The sequence below is a fragment of the Pongo pygmaeus genome, chromosome X (assembly GCF_028885625.2).
Source record: "Pongo pygmaeus isolate AG05252 chromosome X, NHGRI_mPonPyg2-v2.0_pri, whole genome shotgun sequence".
Taxonomy (NCBI): Eukaryota; Metazoa; Chordata; class Mammalia; order Primates; family Hominidae; genus Pongo; species Pongo pygmaeus.
In genome coordinates, this window is record NC_072396.2 from 118785252 (window position 1) to 118809840 (window position 24589).

Below are 24589 nucleotides of genomic sequence, written 5' to 3' on the forward strand. Positions count from 1 at the left end.
GTCTCGCGCCCCCTGCCAGCAGGCTCCAGATGCACTAAGAGACCGGTCCAAACAGGCCCGGGGGCCACGTAATGCTGAGTGCTGATTGGCTGCTCTTGGCTCCTCCCCTCATCCCGCTTTTGGCCCAAGAGCGTGGTGCAGATTCACCCGCGCGAGGTAGGCGCTCTGGTGCTTGCCGAGGACGCTTCTTTCCTCAGATGCACCGATCTTCCCGATACTGCCTTTGGAGCGGCTAGATTGCTAGCCTTGGCTGCTCCATTGGCCTGCCTTGCCCCTTACCTGCCGATTGCATATGAACTCTTCTTCTCTCTGTCTGTACATCGTTGTCGTCGGAGTCGTCGAGACCGTCGTGGTGCTCGTGTGATGGCCTTCGTCCGTTTAGAGTAGTGTAGTTAGTTAGGGGCCAACGAAGAAGAAAGAAGACGCGATTAGTGCAGAGATGCTGGAGGTGGTCAGTTACTAAGCTAGAGTAAGATAGCGGAGTGAAAAGAGCCAAACCTAGCCGGGGGGCGCACGGTCGCCCAAAGGAGGTCGACTCGCCGGCGCTTCCTATCGCGCCGAGCTCCCTCCGTTCCTCTCCCTCCGCCGAGGCGCGAGGTTGCGGCGCGCAGCGCAGCGCAGCGCACCGACTGCCGCGGGCTCCGCTGGGCGATTGCAGCCGAGTCCGTTTCTCGTCTAGCTGCCGCCGCGGCGACCGCTGCCTGGTCTTCCTCCCGGACGCTAGTGGTAAGTTGGAGCCCCGGGCGGCATTGCTAGCCGAGACCCCAACGATTTAGGCGGGGGATGGGGTGGGGAGCGGGGACAGGTCCTGGATGGCTGCAGCCTGCAGGACCGCACTGGCCCTGGCGGAGGTTGGGGGGAGGGACTCTGAACGCGCAAATCGCGTGGAGACTGAGTCTCTGGAAGAAGAGAGGAGCTTAGGTTCCACGGAAGGAGCATAGAAGTCTCTAACGGGATTGGGAGCGGGGGCTCGAGATGAAGGCGCTGGGCGGAGGCGGGGGTCTAGAGAACCTGGCGCGGGGGAAGCCGAGACAGAAACGGAAGGCGGGGGTGGGGTCTCAAGAAGTGAGGAGTGGGAGGAGAGAAAGGAGGGAAACTGAACGCAATGTCGCTGAGTAGAGGGTCGGGCTGCGGAAGATGCAACTGAGTTGCAGGACCGACTACAATTTTCAGAAATCCGACAGCCGGCAAGTGGGAGGGGGCGCAAGGTTTGGGGCAGTGTGTGCAGAGGCGGAACCAAGGATCCTTTATTATGTTCTCATTGAAAACCGACCCTAATTTTTCTGGCGGGTCTCAGCGAACATCCGTAACTCTGGGGAGATACACACTGCGGATCTGTGTTTGGTCTAACAGCTGTTAGCTGAATTTGAACAGCGCTGCTGATGGTCACGTAAGCTTAAGAGGAGAGGATAAAGGCATCCAGTGAACCTTTTTTTTTTTTATATAATTAATTAGCTTATCTAAGTCATTTGGTTACAGTTTTATATTTTGAAAAGGATTGCGAAAAAGTCTCCAGCGCTGCCTCTTATTCCTGTACTCAGTTTTACCTGACAAGCAGTCTTTACAGCGTACCTCGGAATTGCTAAACATGAGAACAGGTTGCCGTTCCTGATGTCACATAAAGTTCGTCATTGCAAAACGTGTCTGTGTGTCTGTTTCTTTTCTGCGCCATGCCCTTTGCCTTTTGCTTCCTGTTGGGTAGTATGCGACTTGAGGTGACAAACACTTGCATTGTGTTTGAGAACCCTGTATTTTAAGCGACAGAGCTCCCCAACTCAAAATTCAGCGAGTGACATTCGGCAGTTGAAAGATTTGGTCTGGAATCACCGCCAGTACCGCGCAGCTTCTTCATTAATATTACCAGTATAAGTCCCATCCATGGAAGCCTCTGATTGCTGAGACACTAAGTGCATATGCCCCTTACCTCATACCTTTTAGGCAGGCTAACCGAGGGACGCTCATACACGGTTGAGCTAAGATGATTTGGGGGGCAGGGGGTGAGGAAATGCGGCGCACTGAGTAACCTCCAAGCTCCCCAGTTTGCAGACAATTGCGACCTCACATACACAGTAATGAAAAAAGATATCTGGGCTCCAGAGTTTAAATTTTTCATGAAGAAGTTTACGTACATATCAGCCATTCTGACAATCAAAATATGAGTGCAATAGAAACAAGGTGTTACTGTGTAGTTGGCTACATATGTGTAGAGACAATGACAAAGGCCAACTGACATGCCCCACAGAAAATGATATCTACCGTGATCATTGCATCTCTTTTGCAGTACCGAAATCATACTGAATATTGTCTTTTCTGAAGAGTATAATCTCCTTAGCACCTGGCTGTTTGGGAATCATCTACAATGCCCCCCCATTCCACCCCACAGGTGGGGGGAAATAAATAATTTTGTCCATATTTTGGGGAGGTAGGTTATAGAATATTTAATTATATTTTTCGTTCCTTAAATAAATTCTCCTGATCCTCCTGGGGAGGGAAGAAAATATTTGTTTCATCAACATGATTTCTTTCCTAATAGCGTCTATCATCTACAGCAACAAGCCCAACGCAAGTCCTGAAATTCGGAAGGTGGATAAGGCTTGTTGATTGCAATGTCAAGGTAGGATTTGGGGTGCTTTAGCAAAAATGACGGTGTTTTTCTATCTGCATTATCTAGAGAGGGTTATTAACCCTTTCTATGCTTTCTTGAGGGGTTTATCTCCATCTAGAGGTGTCATGGATGACAGTGATGACTTTTTCAGATAACGTAACAGGCTTTTGTGCAGTATGAATTCATCGGAAGAGAGGTGAGAACTGATATTTCTGGGAACCTCCTGGATGCCAGACGTGGATCCAGGACCATTACATATATATACATATATATATATATATATAAAATATATATTATTTCATATAGTCTTCATAGCAAGTCTATGAATGATGAAGATATTATTATCCTTCATTTTATTGGTGCCATTAGATTTTTCCCCTCAATTTCTCAAGGTATTCTCGAAAGTCAATTTAAGGCAAGAGAATAAGAAATATTTATTTGTACTTCCAAGTCTACTTGGGAAGAGCAATAAAAGTAAAATCTAAAAAGCCTAACATTCTAATGGATTCGTCCAACATTATAATTGAGTCAAGCCTCAATAATTTTACTGTTCCATGTATTTCCTTCAAGGAAACGTCATCCCTCTCCAGCTAAGGGAAACACAAAGATTAAAACAAAATTTGGGGGAGAGATTATAGTAACCAACATTAAATATCCTCAGCTATTCTTATTAAATTGTTTAAGGCCTGAGATTGAAGGAGGCTGCAGTTTGCTGAGCCTGCTGAAAGATAATTAATTCCCAGGTTTTAATGGCTCCTGAAGCTCCAGACTATTTTTCCAGTATTATTAAGGAGGATCTTACCACCTCACTTTCATAGCAATGGAATACCTCACAAAAGGATGATGTACGTGTACTGAGATTATTTTAGTAAAGCATCTGATACAGCTTAGTGTTGTCTAGTGGAAGAACTGCTAAATTATGTTCCTCTAGCTGCCTGGTAGCCATGAGCAAACTAGGAAAACTTCATCAAAAATTGAAGTTAATAATATATTATTGTGATATTTTATGTCGGTATCATATATAACCCCACCTGATTGTTGTGAAACAGATGGGTATTAAGCACTTTGAAAATTTTAAATTATTGCACTAAGCAACATTTATTATTTGTTAGCATTCTAGGCTACCTATGTCATTTCATCTACATGTTGTACTGTTGAACCTCAAAAAGAAATCATCAATCTCCAGTCTAATGTGTGCTCAAATTATGGATCTCTCCGACACTGCCATTCTTCAAGACATTTTAAGAAGCCTTTTTCATATACTGAGAACATTGCTGCAAAACAGTCTAGTCATCTCCATTCTAGACAAATAACATTGAAAACAACCAAGTGGTTAAGTTGCATCATCATTTGGCAAGTCATTAGCAGATTTAATACTAACGCTCACCTGCAACAACTCTTTGCCAATCACTTCTGATATTTTAATGCACAAACGACACAGTGAAATCAGGATTTCAAATAAGATGTACATAAGATGGAATTTTAATTCTGTTTTTGTCTCCTTCTACCCGGCATCTCTACTTCAACCTTGCTATTCATTCCTCCTCTCAGCTGTGGCTAAGACAGTGTCATCTGCAGTTTCCTAAAATACTTGCTTATTACAGCATTGTACATTTGATACAGTCATTCTTCTTAATTATGGTTAACCTTATGCATAGATGACCACTTACATGGTCTAATTTGAGAAGCACTAGAAAGGCCTTCTGGTCCCTAAACTAGTAGCTTTCGTGGTTTTCCATATAACTTGAAATTCTACATTCAGGAATTTCCCTCTTTCATCTTAGTCATTGTCTCCTTTAAATACAAGTACACCTTTGGGTAACATACTGTTATTATTACCTATTAAGAACTATGCATAAATTTATTGAAAGCTATTAGAAAGCCTTTAGAACTGCATTGTCCAGTGCAACAGCCACCAGTCATATATGGGTATTTAAATTCAGAGTTGAATTAGCATTAATGGCAAGGTGTGGGGTTGAGCTCAATGTAAAAATAAAAAGTGAAAACTGAACACCACTGAAACCAAAGATAATGTCAACTAATATCTAGACAAGGATAGCAGTGAATGAATTGGCTAGGGTTTCCTTTACTTTTTCATAAAACATGTTGTCTTTTTTAAACTAATCAGTAAATGCTTACGAATAAATGTCAGTGTTCAAATCTTTTGCAAGTGTATTTTAAACTTACGTATCTCCCATTTTATCTCAGTAATCAAGACTCACTGAATACTCTTCAATTATAGCTTCCTGTAATCAAAGTAGTAAGACTTGCCCAAGTTAGCAAGTAATTATTCTTCAGAGGAGAGGTATAAAAGATGATAACAGTGGCCACTATTTATTGACATTTACCATGCACTACGCAGTTCTAAGAGGTTTACAGGTATATAATCATATAAGCCTGATGACTACCCCATGAGAAGGTACTACTATTATCCAGTTTGCAGTTAGGGAAACTGAAGCATACAAAGAGGTTAATTTGTTCAAACTGAATGAACAAAACCAAGCTTGAAACCAGGCAGTTTTATTCCAGAGGCCGTCCTGTTAAACAACAAACTATTGCCTCTATTTAGAAATTGGCTAATTTTTCTTTCATACTGTAACAACTAGTCTTTTAACAGAACAAATTTGCATGTAAATGTGAGGATATTAATGGACAATGTCCATTAATCCTTGATATGCTGCTTGGCAAGGCAATGAGATAGACATGCAACATTTCATCTAGAGATTCACCTACCAATAAAGAAGTAGAGCAAATGAGAAAGTGCTGTTAATGCTGAGAGACTGAGAGGGACAAGAAGCTGAGTGAAGCTCAGGGGAGTTACAGAGAGAATACAAAGACAGAAATGAAGTCAGGGAAATAATGCTATTGTATGTAGAGATGACTGAACAGGCAGATGTTACTACTGTGAGTTGGACCCACAGATTTCTACTACATGTAACACCACAACAAAAGCCATTCGTATTTGGTAATTTATATAATATTGCCTACTTGAAATTCAAGCAGTAAAATAGAAGCTCTGAAGGTCTAAGACCGAGTGACAGAAGGATCAGTAAAAATCATTTATCTCTTTCTGTGCCAATAGCGCTCCTGCAAACATGGTGAACGTTCCTAAAACTCACAAGACTTTCTTTAAGAAGTGTGGCTAGCACCAACCCCACAAAATGACACAGTACAAGAAGGGCAAAGATTCTCTGTATGCCCAGGGAAAGCAGCATTATGACAGGCAGCACAGTGAATATGGTGGGCAGACTAAGCCGATTTTTTGGAAAAAAGCTACAACTACAAAGAAGATTGTGCTAAGGCTTGAGTGCACTGAGCCCAACTGCAGATCTAAGAGAATGCTGCTATTAAAAGATGCAAGCATTTTGAACTGGGAAGAGATAAGAAGAGAAAGGTCCAAGTGATCCAGTTCTAAGTGTCATCTTTTGTTTTATTATGAAGACAATAAAATCTTGAGTTTGTGTTAAAAATTATTTATCATATATCAGGAAGGTTTCAAGTCTTGTCTGATCCCATTTGCCATGTATTTCCTTTTCATACTAGAGTCAGGAAAAGTAATTTGATAGCTATGACTTGGAAAATAGGTGCTATAAAAAGTAACTGCCAGTTTTTTAGTTTACTGATCTGCCCAGGTAGAAAAACCATATCTGAGTACAATACTTAGACTAAAGTTATTTCAGGGTAGAAAGACCATACTTGGGAAAATTCTAAGTATGATTAAAGTCTTTTTAAAAGTAGGTTTTTAAAAATTCGAAAACCAAACCAATTACTTCCATTTATTACTTCCATTTTTAAATTGACAAAAAACCTGATCAGTGATTAAAAAAGAATTTATTGCTAGAAAGATTGGAGAAGTCCAGTACTGTGGTATGTAGCTTTCTCTCCCAAGTATATCTGTATTCTGTCTGTTCTTCAAGGTCCGTTTCAAGCCCCACCTCTTGCAGGAAGCTTTTGTTGACTAGCCCACATATATGATAAGTGCCTTCCCCATAGTAGGTAGTCAATTAACATATCTTGATTGATTGTATTGTATTCCAATGGTTAAAATAAAGGTGAAAGAAGATGAAGGAAAGAGCTAAAATAGAATTTTTAGCACATCTGCACAATAATATTCAAGAATTCAAGGCATCTAACAGAATAACAGTTTCCCCTGAAATGATTTCAGGTAATTTCTCTGAACATATTTTAGGGCAATAAAAATATTATAAATCTTCTTAAATTAGTTTAGCTAAAGCTTAGCCCTACCACAGTTTTATTTTCCATTTCACAGTGAAATACACCATTATATATACATATATGAGAGAGAGAGACCATTTCATTGACCACATGCATGGCTATAGAATTCTCTTTTTATTAGCAAACTGAGTTCTGCACACGTTTTATGGTATGGGTTGATGGCTCAGAAAGAAGCGCAAGTTTTCTTTTTAAAATAACAATTCCTGAATGCCTTTGCAGCAAATAAACTTGTAAATAAGAGCTTTATTTCCTTACTTTTTATAATGTTAAAGGAAATCAGACATTACTATTAATGAATTGCTCTGAGTGATCACATCGTGAATCTATTAGTTTTTTTTAATCTTAGATTAAACAGTTAATTTAATGCTTTGTGGCTTGTAGGTAGATTGTTCTAGCATTTTTGGTTGGTCAATGACTCCCAGAGGTCTAATAGGCCCATATCTTTTATTTTTAAATGTAATGTTAGTCTAAAATAGATTCAGAAAGAAGTTGATTACTTCATTCTTGAAGGAAGTAAAACAAGGAAGATCTGGTGTCTCTCCAACAAATATTTTTTGAAACTTCATTTTGAAAAAGCAGAAATGAGCTGGTTTCTCAATAGATTTATTTATTTAGTCATTTCATCATACCTCTATATCTATTTTTAAAATCACTATGTAAATGGAAAAGAACTTGTATGGTAGAATTATGCGCCCAAATGACTATTCATTGATACAATGACTTGCTCTCCAAAGTATTATTTAAGTTAGCAAGGGCAGATTCTTTAGTTTGGAGGATTATTACCCACCAGTCATTGGGTAACTGTCTGTGTCAAATTTTCCTGCTTCTACTATCAAACCTTAGCCAATTTCCTAAATTTCATGTAAGTAAATCTATAAAATCCACTGTCCATATTTATCTGCCAAATTAGTGAACTGTAAGATGAAGATGAATTAAGAAAAGCCTGTAAGAATTATGGAATTTCAGCAATGGCTTAGTTGAAATTCAGCAGGGGAATTTCAGTTGAGGGCTTAATGTACATTTAACACTTTGTTGGCTGCTAGTGAGGTGAAAAACATATTCTACAATACTTCCCTAAAGAAACAAATAAGTACTGTTAGACAGTAAAGGCAATTCAATGTAATAATGTAGTTTTGCAATTTATGGTATAGGCAACATTGATTTCTCTCTTTCCTACTCTCTCACTCAGGATGAATGAAGAAAAAATGGTCCAGTCATTTGCTTAACTTAGGCCTCAGTTTCCACAACTCCAAAATGAGAGCCTTACACTAGGTAATCTTTCTGTAAGGATCCTTTGTTATAAACAGATACAGAATACAGAAACCACTGAGGTTATATGACTTACTTCCCTAAGGTTACAAATATAGAGTCACAAATTGTATAATATATAAAATGTAGAAAAGAACATGGAGAAAACGCCCACAAATTTTATTAGGTTGGTTCAAAAGTATTGTAGTTTTCACCATTGTGGTTTTCACCGCAATTACTTTTGCACCAACCTAATTCAGAATTTAAAAGTGAAAAACATTTGAATGCTGAGAAGATAATACATTGTTATAAAGTAATTTGAATTTTTACCATAGATTTGTACTTTACTTTGGGTAAGTGCCGTTTTCAGAAGGGCAGCCAAATTTGTACAAACATAGTGGATATTCTGAGTCTCTTGATTGAGAATGAAGCAACAAGATCAAATAAAAGTTCATTTGTTTCTCTAGTATAATACAGAATACATTTATCACAACACAGAGTGAGAAATTATTTAAAAAAACACTCTATCCCTTCTCTCAGATTTCTTTAATTTCTCACGATAATTAAAATAATGCTTGTCCTTCCTACCTTGGATTCATTTGTGGATAACTTTTCTTAATTATTCCCCATTTCAGTCCATTAATACAGCTTCAGAATTATTTCTGAAAAATGTTGTTCAAATGTGCCACCTTTTAAATTCCATCGTGATTATAGACTCTTAGGGTTAGTACTTGAAAGCTCACTTCAGACAACTCCCTATCTCATGTTTGAACTCTGCACATCTCCCACTCTCTTTACAATGGCACCAAATAATGCTGCCCAACTCCTGGGCAGAGCATAGATAAGGCCAAAAGTTTTCAGCTACCAAAGTAGCTGCTGAATATCAGAATGAAACCCAGGGACTCTAAAGTGGGTTATGAAGTGATGAGCTTCAGCTAACAGGGAACATTAGGAAATGACTGCAGACAAATCCTCATGCTTAATTCAGAGAAAGATGTACGGTTTGATTGGAGGGGGTGAGGAAGAAGAATATAATGCAGACTACAAAGCCAAGAAGCAATGCTTAGAATGCAAATGTGTTATAATTTTGTGTGTGCAGTGTAAAAAGACTACTGGCCATATTTTAAAAAGTCACCTAGGTTACACTCACATACATAAGAACACCAGAATTTCCATTTTAAATTTTTAAGAAAATCGACGTAATTGTTTGCACCTCTTACATGGCACTTAGCACATTGTATTACATTGTTTTTTCCTTAGATATGGAGTCTTGCTATGTTGCCAAAGCTGACCTTGAACTCCTGGGCTCAAGCGAACCTACTGCCTCAGCCTCCTGAGTAGCTGGGACTACAGGTGCATGCCACCGCACCCGGCTTCTATCGCATTTTATTTTTGTTATTTGGTTTTTAACTTATACTTTAGAGGCAGGCCTGGTGTTAAAGGTTTTATATGCATCACGTCACTTTTAAATTTGAGTCTTATCTTTCCTACTGGATTATAAATTCACATGGAACAAAGATTATAATTTATTCATGTTTATATTCCCCAGCTACTGTTTGCATATATCATTACATATTGTGGCTTCTCTCAATATATATTTGCTGAATAATTAATGTATAAAAAGACACAAACACTGTGGGAAAGGTATTTATAGTGCAAATTTGGAGTTAAATGACCTAAGTTCTAGTCTTTTATAAGCCTCTATGTCCTCCTCCGTCAAAAGAGAAAATCAGACTGGATGGTTACTGAGATAATTTCAAATGCTACAACTTTAAGAAAATATCAACAGTTTCTAGTTCTGAAAATCCACTTCAAATAATAATACTCAGGTAGTTGATTTTATGCCCCAGAAGATTAATGGTTATGACTCTTCAGCTATTTAAGTAATTCTTATAAAATCTCAAGTCAATATTCACTTCGGGTCTCTAACTTGTCATTTTCCATTCACTCCAGTGCCCTACATTTGAAATGATTCATGTCTTAAAGATTTCTGAGTGATTGAAAACATCTCTTCTTTTTGTCTTTTGTTATTTAAAGTAAATTTAAGATATCTTTGGCTATTAATAATAAAGTAAACATTCATTTTAGGTGATTTATAATAAATTAAACTGTGCAGCTACAAACTCTACACAAAAGAAGTTACTTAACTATGTGATAGGACAGATAAAACTCTCCTGCATTTTCAGAAACAATTAAGCCATATATTATAGTTAATCTAATATATAAAAAAATGAACTTCCTTAGGATTTAGAAATGTTACTAAAAATAATTATCATTTTTTTTTCTCAATAGGGTTTCTAGAAGATTTCTAGACATCTTGAATGGTGAATCATACCATAATAGATATTTTACTTTTGGGGAGAAGAGAGATGGGTGTAAAACAGTTTTCAATATTAAAATGTTTAATAAATATACAGAAATTGAAAAAGAAGTAAAGGTTAAATGGATCAAAATGCCTTGGCAAAAGGCATTTTGACATGTAAGCAATTCATAAATGTAAACAATTCCCATTATTCATATTGTCAACCTTTGAACATAGATAATTCTTTTACCCATAGTAAAGAACATTGGAGATACTTGTGTTTTCTAGTTCAAAAGTTTTCATTATTTTAATTCCTATAGCTCTAAAGGCTTCAGAAAGAGAGATTACAAATAACATGTAGAGAACTCCAAATTTCTTGATCTTACTACAGATTCACTAATGCAGATATGTTTTTTTGAGATTCATCCCAATATCTACTTTCCATTCTCTCTTAACTCTTTTTATGTTTTCTATCATGTGTTTTTAAAATTTTCTTCATTTCCTATTGTAAATTTTTTCAGCCTAAGAGCAATTCTTATATTCTCTTTCCTGTTTTCTCCTCCCTAATTTTTTATCTTATTTTCTAACAAAGGCAACATATAGCTGAAAGGGTTTAATAATACAGTCACAGAATATCCTTATTATTAATATATCTACTTTTTACACCATAATACAAATTTTCTTTGTAGATATTTTAGAGATTGTATATATTTTTCTCGTATATCCCTTCATTTGATTTTCAACATAACTTCGACTTAGTTAGGGCCAGTATTACTATATTGATTACACAAATGAGAAAACGAAGGGTAAGAAAGGTTAAATTACTTATGTAAAGTCACACAATTAATTCTACAGCCAGATTCAAACAAACCCATGAGTTCTTATTCAGAATTCCGTTCTTTTTATTTTTTTGAGACAGGGTCTCACTCTGTCACTCAGGCTGGAGTGCAGTCATGCGATCATAGCTCACTGCAACCCTGAACTCCTGGGCTCAAGTGATTCTCTCACCTCAGCCTCTTGAGTAGCTGGAACTGTAGGTGTGTGTCACCGTGCCCAGGTTGCTGTTGTTGTTGTTGTTGTTTTGTAGAAATGAGGGTCTTGTTATGTTGCCCAGGCTGGTCTCGCACTCCTGGTCTCAATCATCCCGCCTCTGCCTCCCAAAGTGCTGGGATTGCAAGCATGAACCACCATGCTCGGCTCTAAAATTTCATTCTATTTCCAGTACTTTCCCCTCTCTTCATGTCATGGATATTTAGTTCCAGAGAACTTTAGATGCTTAGAAATAAATGATACAATCAGGAAGTTAGATATAGATATAGATATGTGTATATTTGTATATATATATAGAGAGAGTCATGTTACTCTGAGATGTTTAAAAAGCATGATAAATACTTGGTTTTCTACAAAGAATCAGACATTCATTTGCATGTGGTCAAGATTTAAATAAACATAGACTGACTAATGAGCAATATGACAGATTAAAACATAAAAAAAATCCCAAATCATTTTCTGCAGAATATATTGGAAGTCTAGCTATCTGGTTGCACTTTAGCCAAACAAAGTTTCCTTAAAGTAAATCAAGCCTTGATTGAGTTCTGCTTCAAATTTTTCGAAAGAGTGCTTCAACTTATTATGACTTCTCTCTTACTTTTATGACTATTAGCCCTATCCCTTTCACATTTCCTGTAATAGCCAAAGCCCAGGTAACAGAGGGTACCTTCTGCATTTAAAAATAATCATTTTCTAATACCTGTATTTAAAGAAAACATTTCTGCCTTACCCACACATGGCATATTTTTAAAATACAGAAGCACTGATAAACAATTTAACATTGTATACCCTGGATTGAAACATTTAAAATATACTGTGCATGTGGATAAGGTAGCAATGTTTGCTTTAAATACAAGTACTGGAAAAACAATTTTTAAGAGAAAATTTTAATTAGTATAAAAATTGATGAAATAATTGAATAATATTATCCCAAAGTTAGCTTTCAGTGGAGAATTTTAAATGGGAGTTCATTAATATCTTGCTGAATATCAATAATGTAAATGCTGAGTTTATGGTTTAGCTTCATGATTAGAAATTGTCTTATTCCTTTATTATATTTTTAGATTGAATTGGATATAGGCTATTACCTTATAAAGGGTTACAAAAGAAAACAAATTCTGGACAAACATTCATCTAGATGCCTTTAATTATATTTCATATGATCTTTTTGCCGCTGTACTAGAACATTTATTTTTTGAGGAGTATTCAGTTTCCTCTATTTGTATTCAGAACTCCTTTGAGTCTTTGGGGGTGATCCCAAATGGCAGGAAGAAGAAAAAGAAGTTATTTATAGCTTGTTCATGACTTTTATCAGTGTTCCATTTTGATTTCCAATTACTTTCCCCTGGAAAATATATCTAGATACCTTATCACTATCTTTAATGAATCTAAAACTGTACCATTTGTGTTGCTATAAAATAATTTCAAAAGAATTATTCAAACTTTTGTCCTCAGTCAGATCTTAACTTGTGGTACTCCAGCCTGCTCTTGATCTGTCTGAGTAATCTTGTAGATTTCTATCACATCATCATCATCATTTAAGAAATATTTTTTGTGTCAGCGTGGTGGCTCACTCCTGTAATTCCAGCACTTTGGGAGGCCAAGGTGGGCAGATCACATGAGGCCAGGAGTTCGAGACCAGCCTGGCCTACATGGCGAAACCCCATCTTTACTAAAAATACAAAAATTTTCCAGGCGTGGTTGTGTGTGCCTGTAATCCCAGCTACTTGGGAGGCTGAGGCAGGAAAATCACTTGAACCCAGAAGGCAGAGGTTGCAGTGAGCCGAGATCGTGCCATTGCACTCCAGCCTGGGTGACAGAGCAAGATTTCATCTCCAAAAAAAAAAAAAAAAAAAAAAAGAGAGAAAAAAAGCAAAGCAATATTTTTTGAAGCTAAATTATACCCGACATTGTAAAAAACACATGTTAGAGAATATAACACTTGTTCTTAGAGTCACAAAACTGTCAAGGGAAGATTTAGCAAACATTTTACGGTTCCTACCATTGAGAAATTTATCTTTTATTTGGGAAGATAAACTATATTGGCATGCAACAAAAATCAAGCCATTATATAGTGAAGGACTAAATTGTGTACCACATAAAAATGAAGGAAAAGAAACAACTAAGGGAATTTTATTGGCATAGATAGGAAATGAATTGGAGCTTGAGGACAAGTAGGGTTTGAATTGACACAGAAGGACAATATTCCAAAGGGCCATAGGATATTCATGTTTCATGGTATGAGAAGAGGTAAATTAGGAACTAGTTAGTGGGGGTGAGAATCACCTCTAATCTGAATATGTTTAAAACGATGGTGAGACATGCACCATCAGATGTTCTCTGGAGAACTGAAAATGTGATACTGGATCTCTGGAGATAGGTCAGCCCTGGAGATCAAAGAATTTCAAACAATCCATGCCACACTAGCTAAATTTCAAAATTGTACAAAAAAGAGAAGGTTGTAGAGAGAAAAGAAAAGAATGGAAGTCCAAAAATTAAGCATTCATTATTTAAAGTTTTGGGTAATATTTAAGATTGATATTTGCCTGGGAATATTAATAATGAAACTTTTCTCAGGTTTTTCCCCAACTTTAGACATTGTTACATTCAATAATTGTTAAGATTCTGCTCTGGGAAAGACATTTGACTGAGTACTTCAGGGCTTCCCAGAAGAGGAAACAATACTTAATTCTGATCTTTAGTAGTTTGAAGGCTAGTCAGTAGCTGGAGATCAAATATATGAGCTCTACACGAAGGATTTGGCAGCAAAGGTTACTGTTAAATTCAGAGAAGATTGTAGGAGCACAGTAGATAGAAAAGAGGTTGCATGGGATGAAAATATTGATACAAAAACCTCTTTACCCCAAAGCCCAAAGAAGAAATATAAATTTGGATCAACCCTTTTGGGTGCCATTTTCACTATCACCTAAACAAGAGTGGCCAAACCTCTTTTTGACTGACTCACAGAGATTTTCGGATGGATAAGACTTTTGTTTAACAACAAAAAAAGCCTCCATGAGTCTGGAGTCATTCATATTCAGTCCTCTTGCTTTTATTCCCTTAACTTAATAAAAATAAGTAAATCAGCAAACAGGAGCTGAGTGCCTTTTGTGTGTTTAGCAATGGATTAGATTATTTGAATGATGCCAATAGAAATATGTAAGGTCCCTTAAATAGTTAGGAGTCATATGAATTATTTGTTATCAGCAAGCCCTTAGAAACCTGAATTATACCTTGGTTTAAGTTACAAGTAAGTAATGAGCTGTAGATAGACTTTCAGTTAAAATTAATAGTCCGAATACCACATGACTGTTAGTTCTCAATGCCAAAAAGTCATCCATTTTATGAGATTATTTTTAGGAATACCAGCAAAGTACTTTATAATTCCTAAATGCATGGATGACGTTATGAAAGCAATAACACATTAAATACTAAGCACTCTAATAAAGCAAGTAGAACTAAAGCATACTGATCACATTTGTAAGTGACTTAATATTGCCTATTATTATTAAATTATTATATATTATTAAAGATGAACAAATTAAGACTTAGAGAGGGTTCTTGATTTGCTTCAAGTCATACAGCTAATTATTGGCAAAACTGCAGAGAGAACTTAAATTTCCTAACTCTGAAATCAGGTTCTTTTCCACCATGGTTCACTGCCTCTTGAAGCCTATGTAGCATATTAAATGAAAGCCTTTAAAAATTTGACTACATCATACTGTCCTTGAGAATCATGTCATGCTTAATAAATTCAAAATGAACAGAAAGTACATTTGCATTTTTGGCTTCAAAAATTAGAAAGTTAATACAAGTATGTGAATACTTTCAAAATTATGATTTTTATTCTTACTAACATATAGGTAGAAGATATATATGTGTGTGTGTTATATAATATCCGTATGTTTCACAGTGAGAGAGAAACATGTAAAGACAAATAAGAGTATTTTTTGAAGTTTAAATTAGATGACTGACCAGTTGAAAGGCCATGCGCTCTTATTTATGTTAGCCTTTATTTCTTAATTTATTTGAGCAACCGAAGTCTGAAAGAGCTCAAGGCTGGATGCTTCCTTTCTATAAATTACATCCCTTAAAATGTACAAATGCAAGCATGAGTCACTAGCTACAGAATTCCAGCTTTAATCCATTATGTCATTTTTATAAGGAAACCAGTGACCTTCATGTGGTTTTTAAGGACAATGTCTCTGTGAACTACAGACTATGTGAAAGATGAAATCATAACATGAACAATCAAACAAGCTCAATGGCATGATCTAAAAGGTAAAAAATAAAGTGCATTTTATAGATTGAAATCTGCTTACCTCTGTGATTACTTTTCCACGATTCATTTGTATGTGTGCCTTGCATATATTGTATTGATTTGAAATTAAATTGAAACATTCACATATGTTACAATCACATTTTAAATAGTTAACTTTCATTGAGGTGTGCACAAAGGAATGGTGATGAGAAGGAAAGTACATAGCCCACAGCAATCCTGAATATATGTTTTGATAGGTAGTTTGAATTTTCTATTTACTCAAACTTATGTCAGTAATGTTTAAACTATAGTATTACTGAAGTTGTTATTTATATATACCATTCCATCTAGTAAATATAGAGCAGAATCTAGGAGATAGGAGGAAGTCGAAGAAATAAATCATGGACACTTCTAATGAAAAGGAAAGAGAAAGGGAAAGGAATCAACAAATATTGAGCCCCGACCATATCCTACTCAGTGCATGTTGCAAAGTACATACATTATCTCACGTAATTCTCACAACAACTTAAGAAAAAGGAAATGGAAACAGAGACAGGTTAAGTCATGTGCCCAGACACACAGCTAATAAAGCGTTGAGCCAAGATTCAAACCCATATCTGTCTAATTACAAAGGTTGTGTGTTCTTTTTCCATAGTACCTTGATTAACAGCCTTAAGGTTTAAAAATATGCCAAATATGCATAACAACATGCTCTCAGTATAACATTTACTTAATCATTTTTCATTTACAATGTTTTCAAGGAACTAAATGGAAGACAAGTCAGGAGACATCAATCATATATCACCTTCTACAAATCAGGAATGTGTGTATTTTCAAATATCTCAGTTTGTTTTTAGAGGTGAAGGATAGCTATTTACTAATAGAAATAAAGATGGAAAAAGTATGCAAAATGCTATCTAATAATAATAATTGGCAATGAAGTAGGAAAATAAAAGGTGAATCACAATATTTAAAAAATATTAAAAATATTTTAAAATACCTTGAGAATCACATTTACTGGGAAATAAAAGGCAGTTATAATAACACCTGAAACATTTTGACTGCATATTTCATGAAATTACTACTGTCTTTATACTTTTGTAGCATAATAAGTGATTCTATTTTAATCTAATTTCATATATAATAGTAATGTATTTTCATAAGTTAACAAGTTCAAATCTAAACATGGCACTTGCATTTTAAATGCAAAGTATATGTAAGATCCAATTTTAAAGATCCATTTTATGTATTCTTTAACTTTAAAATGTTTTCTTCTGTCATGTAACCTCAGATTGACAATATATTTTGTATTGAATTGTTTTCTTTAATTTTTATAGTGAAGCTTGTCAAGTTTAGTAAATTTTATGACTAAATTTTTAAATAAAAATAAAGCATACCAAACACATCTACCTGCTACCTAAGAGTATTTTAAGAATCAGTTTCCAAATACTATTCCGAGCAAAACCTATAGAATATCCAGAAACTGTCACTAGTTTTTTACTCATTTCTGAGTTCATTAGCTTTTAAACTCTTTATTTTTTTTAGGAAAATCACTAGTAGTCTATATGCTGGTACAATTTAAGCAAGAAGACAGTTGAGAGGAAGAGATAGGTTTGCAAATCAAGGTACAGAATTGCCCCAGATAACTTTTAATTAATATCAACTGTGAGCAGAGAAGTTAAAATGAAATATCAAACACAATGTTTGCCCATGATAAAGAAGGTATGGAGTTTCTTCTTCTTGGCCATTTATTGGATACTTAAAGACTTGACATTTTCCTCACCAAAGAAGTCACTAGGACTTATGGTACAACATTAAGATCAATGATGAAAAAGAGTCATCCCCAACGGGAGAGTATGAATCATTCTGATTATACACAAGCATTGATTATTTGCTGACGTGAGGGTCAAGATAAAAATTGATCTTTGAATGTATCTTATCCAATTTTTTAATATTTCATAGGGCTTCAGTTGTTTGGCACATTTGCCATGTCTTTAATTTTTTTTAATGTCCTGCTCCACCCTTCCATATCACTATAATATGTTAATGCATTTTTCATACACATGCAGAGCATCAGGTTTTAGGATTATTATTTTTAAATTAAAATCTGAGGCCAGGCGCGGTGGCTCACACCTGTCATCCCAGCCCTTTGGGAGGCCAAGGTGGGTGGATCACCTGAGATCAGGAGTTCAAGACCAGCCTGGCCAACTTGGTGAAACCCCATCTCTACTAAAAATAAAAAAATTAGCTGGGCATGGTGGTGCATGCCTGTAATCCCAGCTACTCAGGAGGCTGAGGCAGGAGAATCGCTGGAACCGGGAGGCAGAGGCTACAATGAGCCAAGATGATGCCACTGCACTCCAACCTGGGCAACAGAAAGAGACTCCACCTCAAAAAAAAAAAAAAAATCTGGCCTTTCATGAATCTTACATGTATAAAATGTTTACACTTTTATTATGTAAAAGTAATGTATTCCCCCAATGGATTTTATAACAATACAGTCAGTCTGTCTTGCAAAGGGGACTTTTTCATAACTCCCCTACTGTTTCTTTAAAATTGAGGTTTAATTTGATCCTGTGTTCTCACATTTAAAAATCTATCTTTTTAAGATCTGCTTTTTCATTTGAAGTAATGGCTTTAACTCTGAATCACTTTTAACAGTTTTATTGACCTGTAATTCACATACTATCCAATTTGCCCATTTTAATTGTAGAATTCAGCGGTTTTTAGTATACTCAGAGTTGTGTAATCATCATCACAATTTAGAATATTTCCATCACCCCCCAGAGTAATCCTATACCCATTTACAATCACTCCTCATACTTCTTCAACCCCCAGCACTAGGCAACCAGAAATCCTCTTTTTATCTCTGTAGATTTGCTTATTCTGAGAACCTGCAAACTTTTAACGGATGTACTTGCTGGGAATGTCAGAGAAGTTGTTTGAGATTAAGAAGGGTTGGCAAACAAAATAAAACTTGTTGTTAGATTTAGGCAATAGGGTCTTGATTTATTTGGCTAAGTTCTTAATTTTTTCACACTTCTGAAATGAAAGTAATAAAATTTTGTCTCTGAGCTTCTGTCATCCTTACTTTTGCTATTCAATTTTATTTTAGTATTGCAAAATAAATAAAAAGGAAGTCATCCTCCAAGTACTCCTCTTAACAATAAATTGATTCAGAAAAACTAAGTTTCAAACTCAGGAAGGTTAAATTTCTAGTCCATTTCTTTCATTTTTTTCCCATTCTGTCCAATCAAGATTTGCCAAACAAAAGTATCCTTTCCAGAGAAGAGGCATTTACCTAAAAAAAACCTTTTGTATACGTGGTATTTGCAGTTGAATGTCATAAGAAGCAGTTGATTGAAGTGTGCCATCTGTTTCTTTTCTAAATCTCTAATATGCAAGACACTTCTTTAAAATTACACTTATTCAGAGGATTTTTATGAAATAAAATTGCCTGTCATTCTAATTAGCTCTGAATACTTCTCTTGCAGTAGTGGTGTGGCATAACACATTAGTAGGAACTTTCAGTTGGTATGTATTTTGGCCACTAACATCACTAATAAAAAAACAGTACATAAAATCGGAATACAGAAACTGGGGCTTTCTACATAAAATCTGATTTTTTTATTAGTATTTAATATGCTTCCCATTAAAACAATAAATCTGATATGTATTATTTAATATACTTCCCATTAAACAATACATTTCATAACACCTAATAAAATATGAAAATAGATCCTATTAATTACATCCTCAAATACATATTTTAATATTTTTCTGAAATATATATGCTCTTTACACACTAGAATATAATTGTTTTCGTTATCTGCGTTGTGCTAAATGTGAAGTGATGGGCGATGCACGATTTTGTATTTAAAAGATTTCTCCTATGGTTTTTTTCTGTTGTAATTACTCTTTTGGTTGACCACGTTCGGTTGGACTTCTGACCATTATTCCAAGCATCCACTCCATTACTCTATTTGACATGACACAGTGAGTTTAAAGGACAGTATCGTGTTAGACAAAGATTGAAGTTTTAAATAATACACGATAACTTGAAGGGAAAGTTAAGAAAATTTAAATTAATAAATAAAGAGGATGAGGCAAGGGGATATGTATGTATGCTTTAAATAGTCTATAAATAAGACTCAGTGAAAGAAGAAAATATCATTTTGAACAAAGAAAGCGTGGAAGATATAGAAAACGAGCAGAGCGTACTGTATGGTTCCATTTACATAAACTTCCAGAACTGGCAAAAATAACCTACAGTGATAGAAGTCAAAAAGTAGTTGCCTGGAGCTTGGAAAGTGGTGACTACAAAGAAGCAGGGGGATGGAATTGTTTTATGTTTTCATCAGAGTGGCAGTTACACGGGTGTAAACATTCATCAAAAGTGGTCAAACTCTACATTTAAAATATGCACATATTAGTTATATGTAAATTATACTCATTAAGGTGGATTCCTTAAAAAGTCAAAGTAGGCAGTAAAGGGTACCATTCAGTCCCTCTGTAGTCCTGCTTTAATACTGAATGGAAGACAGCCCCCTTCTTTTTAAATGAGCATGAATATCCATGAATATCGAAAAGAGTGCATTAAGCTCTTTGTAATGACTGCATTTCCTCACCCTGCTCAGGATTGACTACTGGCATTTTAATGCACGGTAATGTGGGCATTTCTTTGAAAGACATTCCACTTTAAATGCCTACTTTTTCCATATTATTTCAACTGAAGGAGAAATAAGGCAGCAAACTTATCTATTAAATCTTCACAGGGTTCTTATGACTTTTAAAGCATAATTTTGAATTGAAACTACTATTTTATATTATCTTTTCTCAGGGTGGGCTGAAAACAAAATAGCAATAATTTTTGTAGGAAAAGTAGGTTAAAGTCTGTCTGAATAATCACAAAATCACACTTAATGTCACCTCATAAATCAGCTGTAAATAGTGTCAGAGGTAATAGAATTGCACATGTGAAATTTAAAAATATTCTATGCACAATTTTTGTAGAATGGAATGGCATGGTGTTTGGATTAATATGTACAGCAAGGTTATGGTCAGGCACATCTATGTTTTCTATCTAGAGTCACTCGCCTACAAAGGGAAAAAAATCAGTCACTGTGGAAATTTAAAAAATAATACTTTGGTAGGATGGAGAGAAACTTGAAATGACAGAGCGTTAATCATAAAATGTATCTCAAATTTATGTATAATTAGCGGAGAGGAAAAAAATTGGAAAGGAGAGTGTATGATAGGTGCAAAATGTTAATATAAAGAATGTCGTGATCAGGAGGAAGGGAAGAAGCAAGTGAGCCTAAAGAGAAAAACATTTGACTTTTTCATGCGCATCCGTGTGAAGAGATCACCAAACAGGCTTTGTGTGAGCAATAAAGCTGTTTATTTCACCTGGGTGCAGGTGGGCTGAGTCCGAAAAGAGAGTCAGCAAAGGGAGATAGGGGTAGGGCCCTTTTATAGGATTTGGAAAGGTGATGGAAAATTACAGTCAAAGGGGGTTGTTCTCTGGTGGGCAGGGGCGGAGGTCACAAGGTGCCCAGTGGGGGAGCTTCTGAGCCAGGAGAAGGAAATTCACAGGGTTAATCACTCAGTTAAGGTGTGGAAGGAACAAATCACAATGTTGGAATGTCATCAGTTAAGGCGGGGCAGGGCCTTTTCACTTCTTTTGTGATTCTTCAGTTACTTCAGGCCATCTGGGCATATACGTGCAAGTCACAGGGGATGCGATGGCTTGGCTTGCGCTCAGAGGCCTGACATTCCTGCCTTATTATATTAATAAGAAAAATAAAACAAAATAGTGTTGAAGTGTTGGGTCGGCGAAAATTTTTGGGTGGTGGTATGGAGAGAGAATGGGTGATGTTTCTCAGGGCTGCTTCAAGCGGGATTAGGGACAGTGTGGAAACCTAGAGTGGGAGAGATTAAGCTGAAGGAAGATTTTGTGGTAAGGGGTGATATTGTGGGGTTGTTAGAAGAAACATTTGTCATTTAGAATTATTGGTGGTGGCCTGGATACAGTTTTGTATGAATTGAAAAACTAAATGGAATAAGAGAAGGAGAAAAACAGGTATAAAAGGACTAAGAATTGGGAGGACCCAGGATATCTAATTAGAGAGTGCCTACGGAGGTTCAGCATAGTCCTGCCAGCAAAGATTATTTATTTACTTCAAGAGTTAAGAGTGGCAGTTTGGGGATAGCAGGAGGAGATATCAGCTGTGATGGCTTGGAGAAACAGTGTAAACCGGCAGTGTAAACAAGAGCAGGGCATGTATGAGTAGTTGAGAACAGTGAATAGGAGTATGACTAGACAGAAGATAGTAGGGATGACAAGTTATTTGGGGGCACAGTCTAAGTTGGTCTGGTGTCTGGAATGGGACTGGGGCCTAATAAAAAGGAGCGTCTATACAGGAGCTTAAATGGGCTGTACCTTGTAGCATTCTGAGGACAGGTCTGACTTCTGAGAAGGGAAAGTGGTAAAAGTATTGTCCAGTCCTTTTTAAGTTGGTGGCTGAGCTTGGTGAGGTGTGTTTTTAATAGATCATTAGTCTGTCACTGAATACTAAGAGCCTGAAAAACTGCTTGGCTGATTTGACTAATAAAGGCTGGTCTGTTATCAGACTGTATAGAGGTGGGAAGGCTAAACTGAGGAATTATGTCTGACAGAAGGGAAGAAATGACTGCGGTGGCCTTCTCAGACCCTGTAGGAAAGGCCTCTACCTATCTGGTGAAAGTGTCTACTTAGACTACGAGGTATTTTAGTTTTTGTGACTCACGGCATGTTGAGTAAAGCTAATTTGCCAGCCCTGGGCGGGGGCAAATCCTCGAGTTTGATGTGTAGGGAAGAGAGGGGGCCTGAATAATCCTTGAGGAGTAGTAGAATAGCAGATAGAATAGCAGATGGAACACTGAGAAGTTATTTCCTTGACGATAGATTTCTACAATGGAAAGGAAATGAAAGGTTCTAAGAGGCGGGCTAGTGGCTAGTACTATAGCATATCCTGCCTTTGCTGGTGTGTGGCGATTAGGCCTGGTGGAACTGCCATCAATAAATCAAGCGTGATCAGGGTGAGAAACAGGGAAGAAGGAAATGTGGGGAAATGGGATGAACATCAGGTGGATCAGAGAGATGCAGTCATGAGGGTCAGGTGTGGTATCTGGAATAATGTGGGAGGCTGGATTGAAGTCCGGGCCAGGAACAATGGTAATTGTGGGACTTAACAAAGAGTGAGTACGGCTGAAGGAGCCAGGGAGCAGAAAGTATATGTGTCAGGTATGAGGAAGAAAATAGATTTTGGAAGTTATGAGAAATGTAGAGAGTGAGTTGAGCATAGTTTGTGATTTTGAGGGCCTCTAAAAGTATTAAAGCAGTGGCAGCCACTGCACACAGACATGAGGGCTAGGCTAAAACAGTAAGGTCAAATTGTTCGGACAGAAAGGCTACAGGGTGCGGTCCTGGCTCTTGTGTAAGAATTCTGACCGCACTAACCATGCCTAGGAAGGAAAGGAGTTGTTGTTTTGTAAGGGATTGAGGTTTGGGAGATTAATCGGACACGATCAGCAGGGAGAGCACGTGTGTTTTTACAAGAATTATGCCGAGATAGGTAACAGATGAGGATGAAATTTGGGCTTGACTGAAGTAATGGGGTCTGTCTGTGAAGGCTTGCGGCAGTATAGCCCAGGTAATTTGCTGAGCCTGATGGGTGTCAGGGTCAGTCCAAATGAAAGCAAAGAGAGGCTGGGATGATGGGTGCAAAGGAATAGTAAAGAAAGCATGTTTGAGATCCAGAACAGAATAATGGATTGTGGAGGGAGGTATTGAGGATAGGAGAGTATATGGGTTTGGCACCATGGGGTGGATAGGCAAAACAATTTGGTGGATAAGGCATAGATCCTGAACTAACTTGTAAGGCTTGTCTGGTTTTAGGACAGGTAAAATGGGGGAATTGTAAGGAGAGTTTATAGGCTTTAAAAGGCCATGCTGTAGCAGGCGAGTGATAACAGGCTTTAATCCTTTCAAAGCATGCTGCGGGATGGGATATTGGCATTGAGCGGGGTAAGGGTGATTAGGTTTTAATGAGATGGTAAGGGGTGCATGATCAGTCGCCAAGGAGGGAGTAGAGGTATCTTATACTTGTGGGTTAAGGTGGGGGAATACAAGAGAAGGACGCAAAGGAGGCTTTGGATTGGGAAGAAGGGCAGCAATGAGATGAGGCTGTAGTCCAGGAATAGTCAGGGAAGCAGATAATTTGGTTAAAATATCTCAGCCTAATAAGGGAACTGGGCAGATGGGGATAACTAAAAAAGAGTGCATAAAAGAGTATTGTCTAAGTTGGCACCAGAGTTGGGGAGTTTTAAGAGGTTTAGAAGCCTGGCTGTCAATACCTACAACAGTTATGGAGGCAAGGGAAAAGGCCCTTGAAAAGAAGGTAATGTGGAGTGGGTAGCCTCCGTATTGATTAAGAAGGGGACGGACTTACCCTCCACTGTGAGAGTTACCTAAAGCTCGGCGTCCGTGATGGTCTACGGGGCTTCCGAGGCAATCGGGCAGCGTCAGTCTTCAGCCGCTAAGGCAAGAAGGAGTCAGTCAGAGAGCCTTGGGCCAGAGTTCAAGGGGCTCTGGGAGTGGCTGCCAGGTGAGCTGAACAGTCCGATTTTCAGTGGGGTCCCACACAGATGGGACGCGGCTTAGGAGGAATCCTGGGCTGCAGGCATTCCTTGGCCCAGTGGCCAGATTTCCAGCACGTGTAGCAAGCTCCTAGGGGAGGAGGTTCTGGAGGAACACCTGGCTGCTACGGTTCAGGTGTTTGGAAGTTCTTGTGTGCTGGAGATGTGGCTGGGGTTTGTCTCACAGTGGAGGCAAGGAATTGCAACT

General features: G+C 37.3%; 1 protein-coding gene and 1 pseudogene across 3 annotated transcripts in view; both read left to right on the forward strand.

The window, feature by feature from the left end:
* Positions 1-153: 153 nt before the first annotated feature.
* HTR2C (5-hydroxytryptamine receptor 2C) overlaps positions 154-24589 on the forward strand; it is a 300907-nt gene continuing 276471 nt past the window's right edge. For all 3 annotated transcript variants that reach the window (XM_054472903.1, XM_054472902.1, XM_054472904.1), the window contains exon 1: positions 154-726. The gene's annotated coding sequence lies outside the window, so the exon portion shown is untranslated. The remainder of the gene's footprint in view (positions 727-24589) is intronic.
* On the forward strand, positions 5701-6026 carry LOC129025233 (large ribosomal subunit protein eL42-like; annotated as a pseudogene).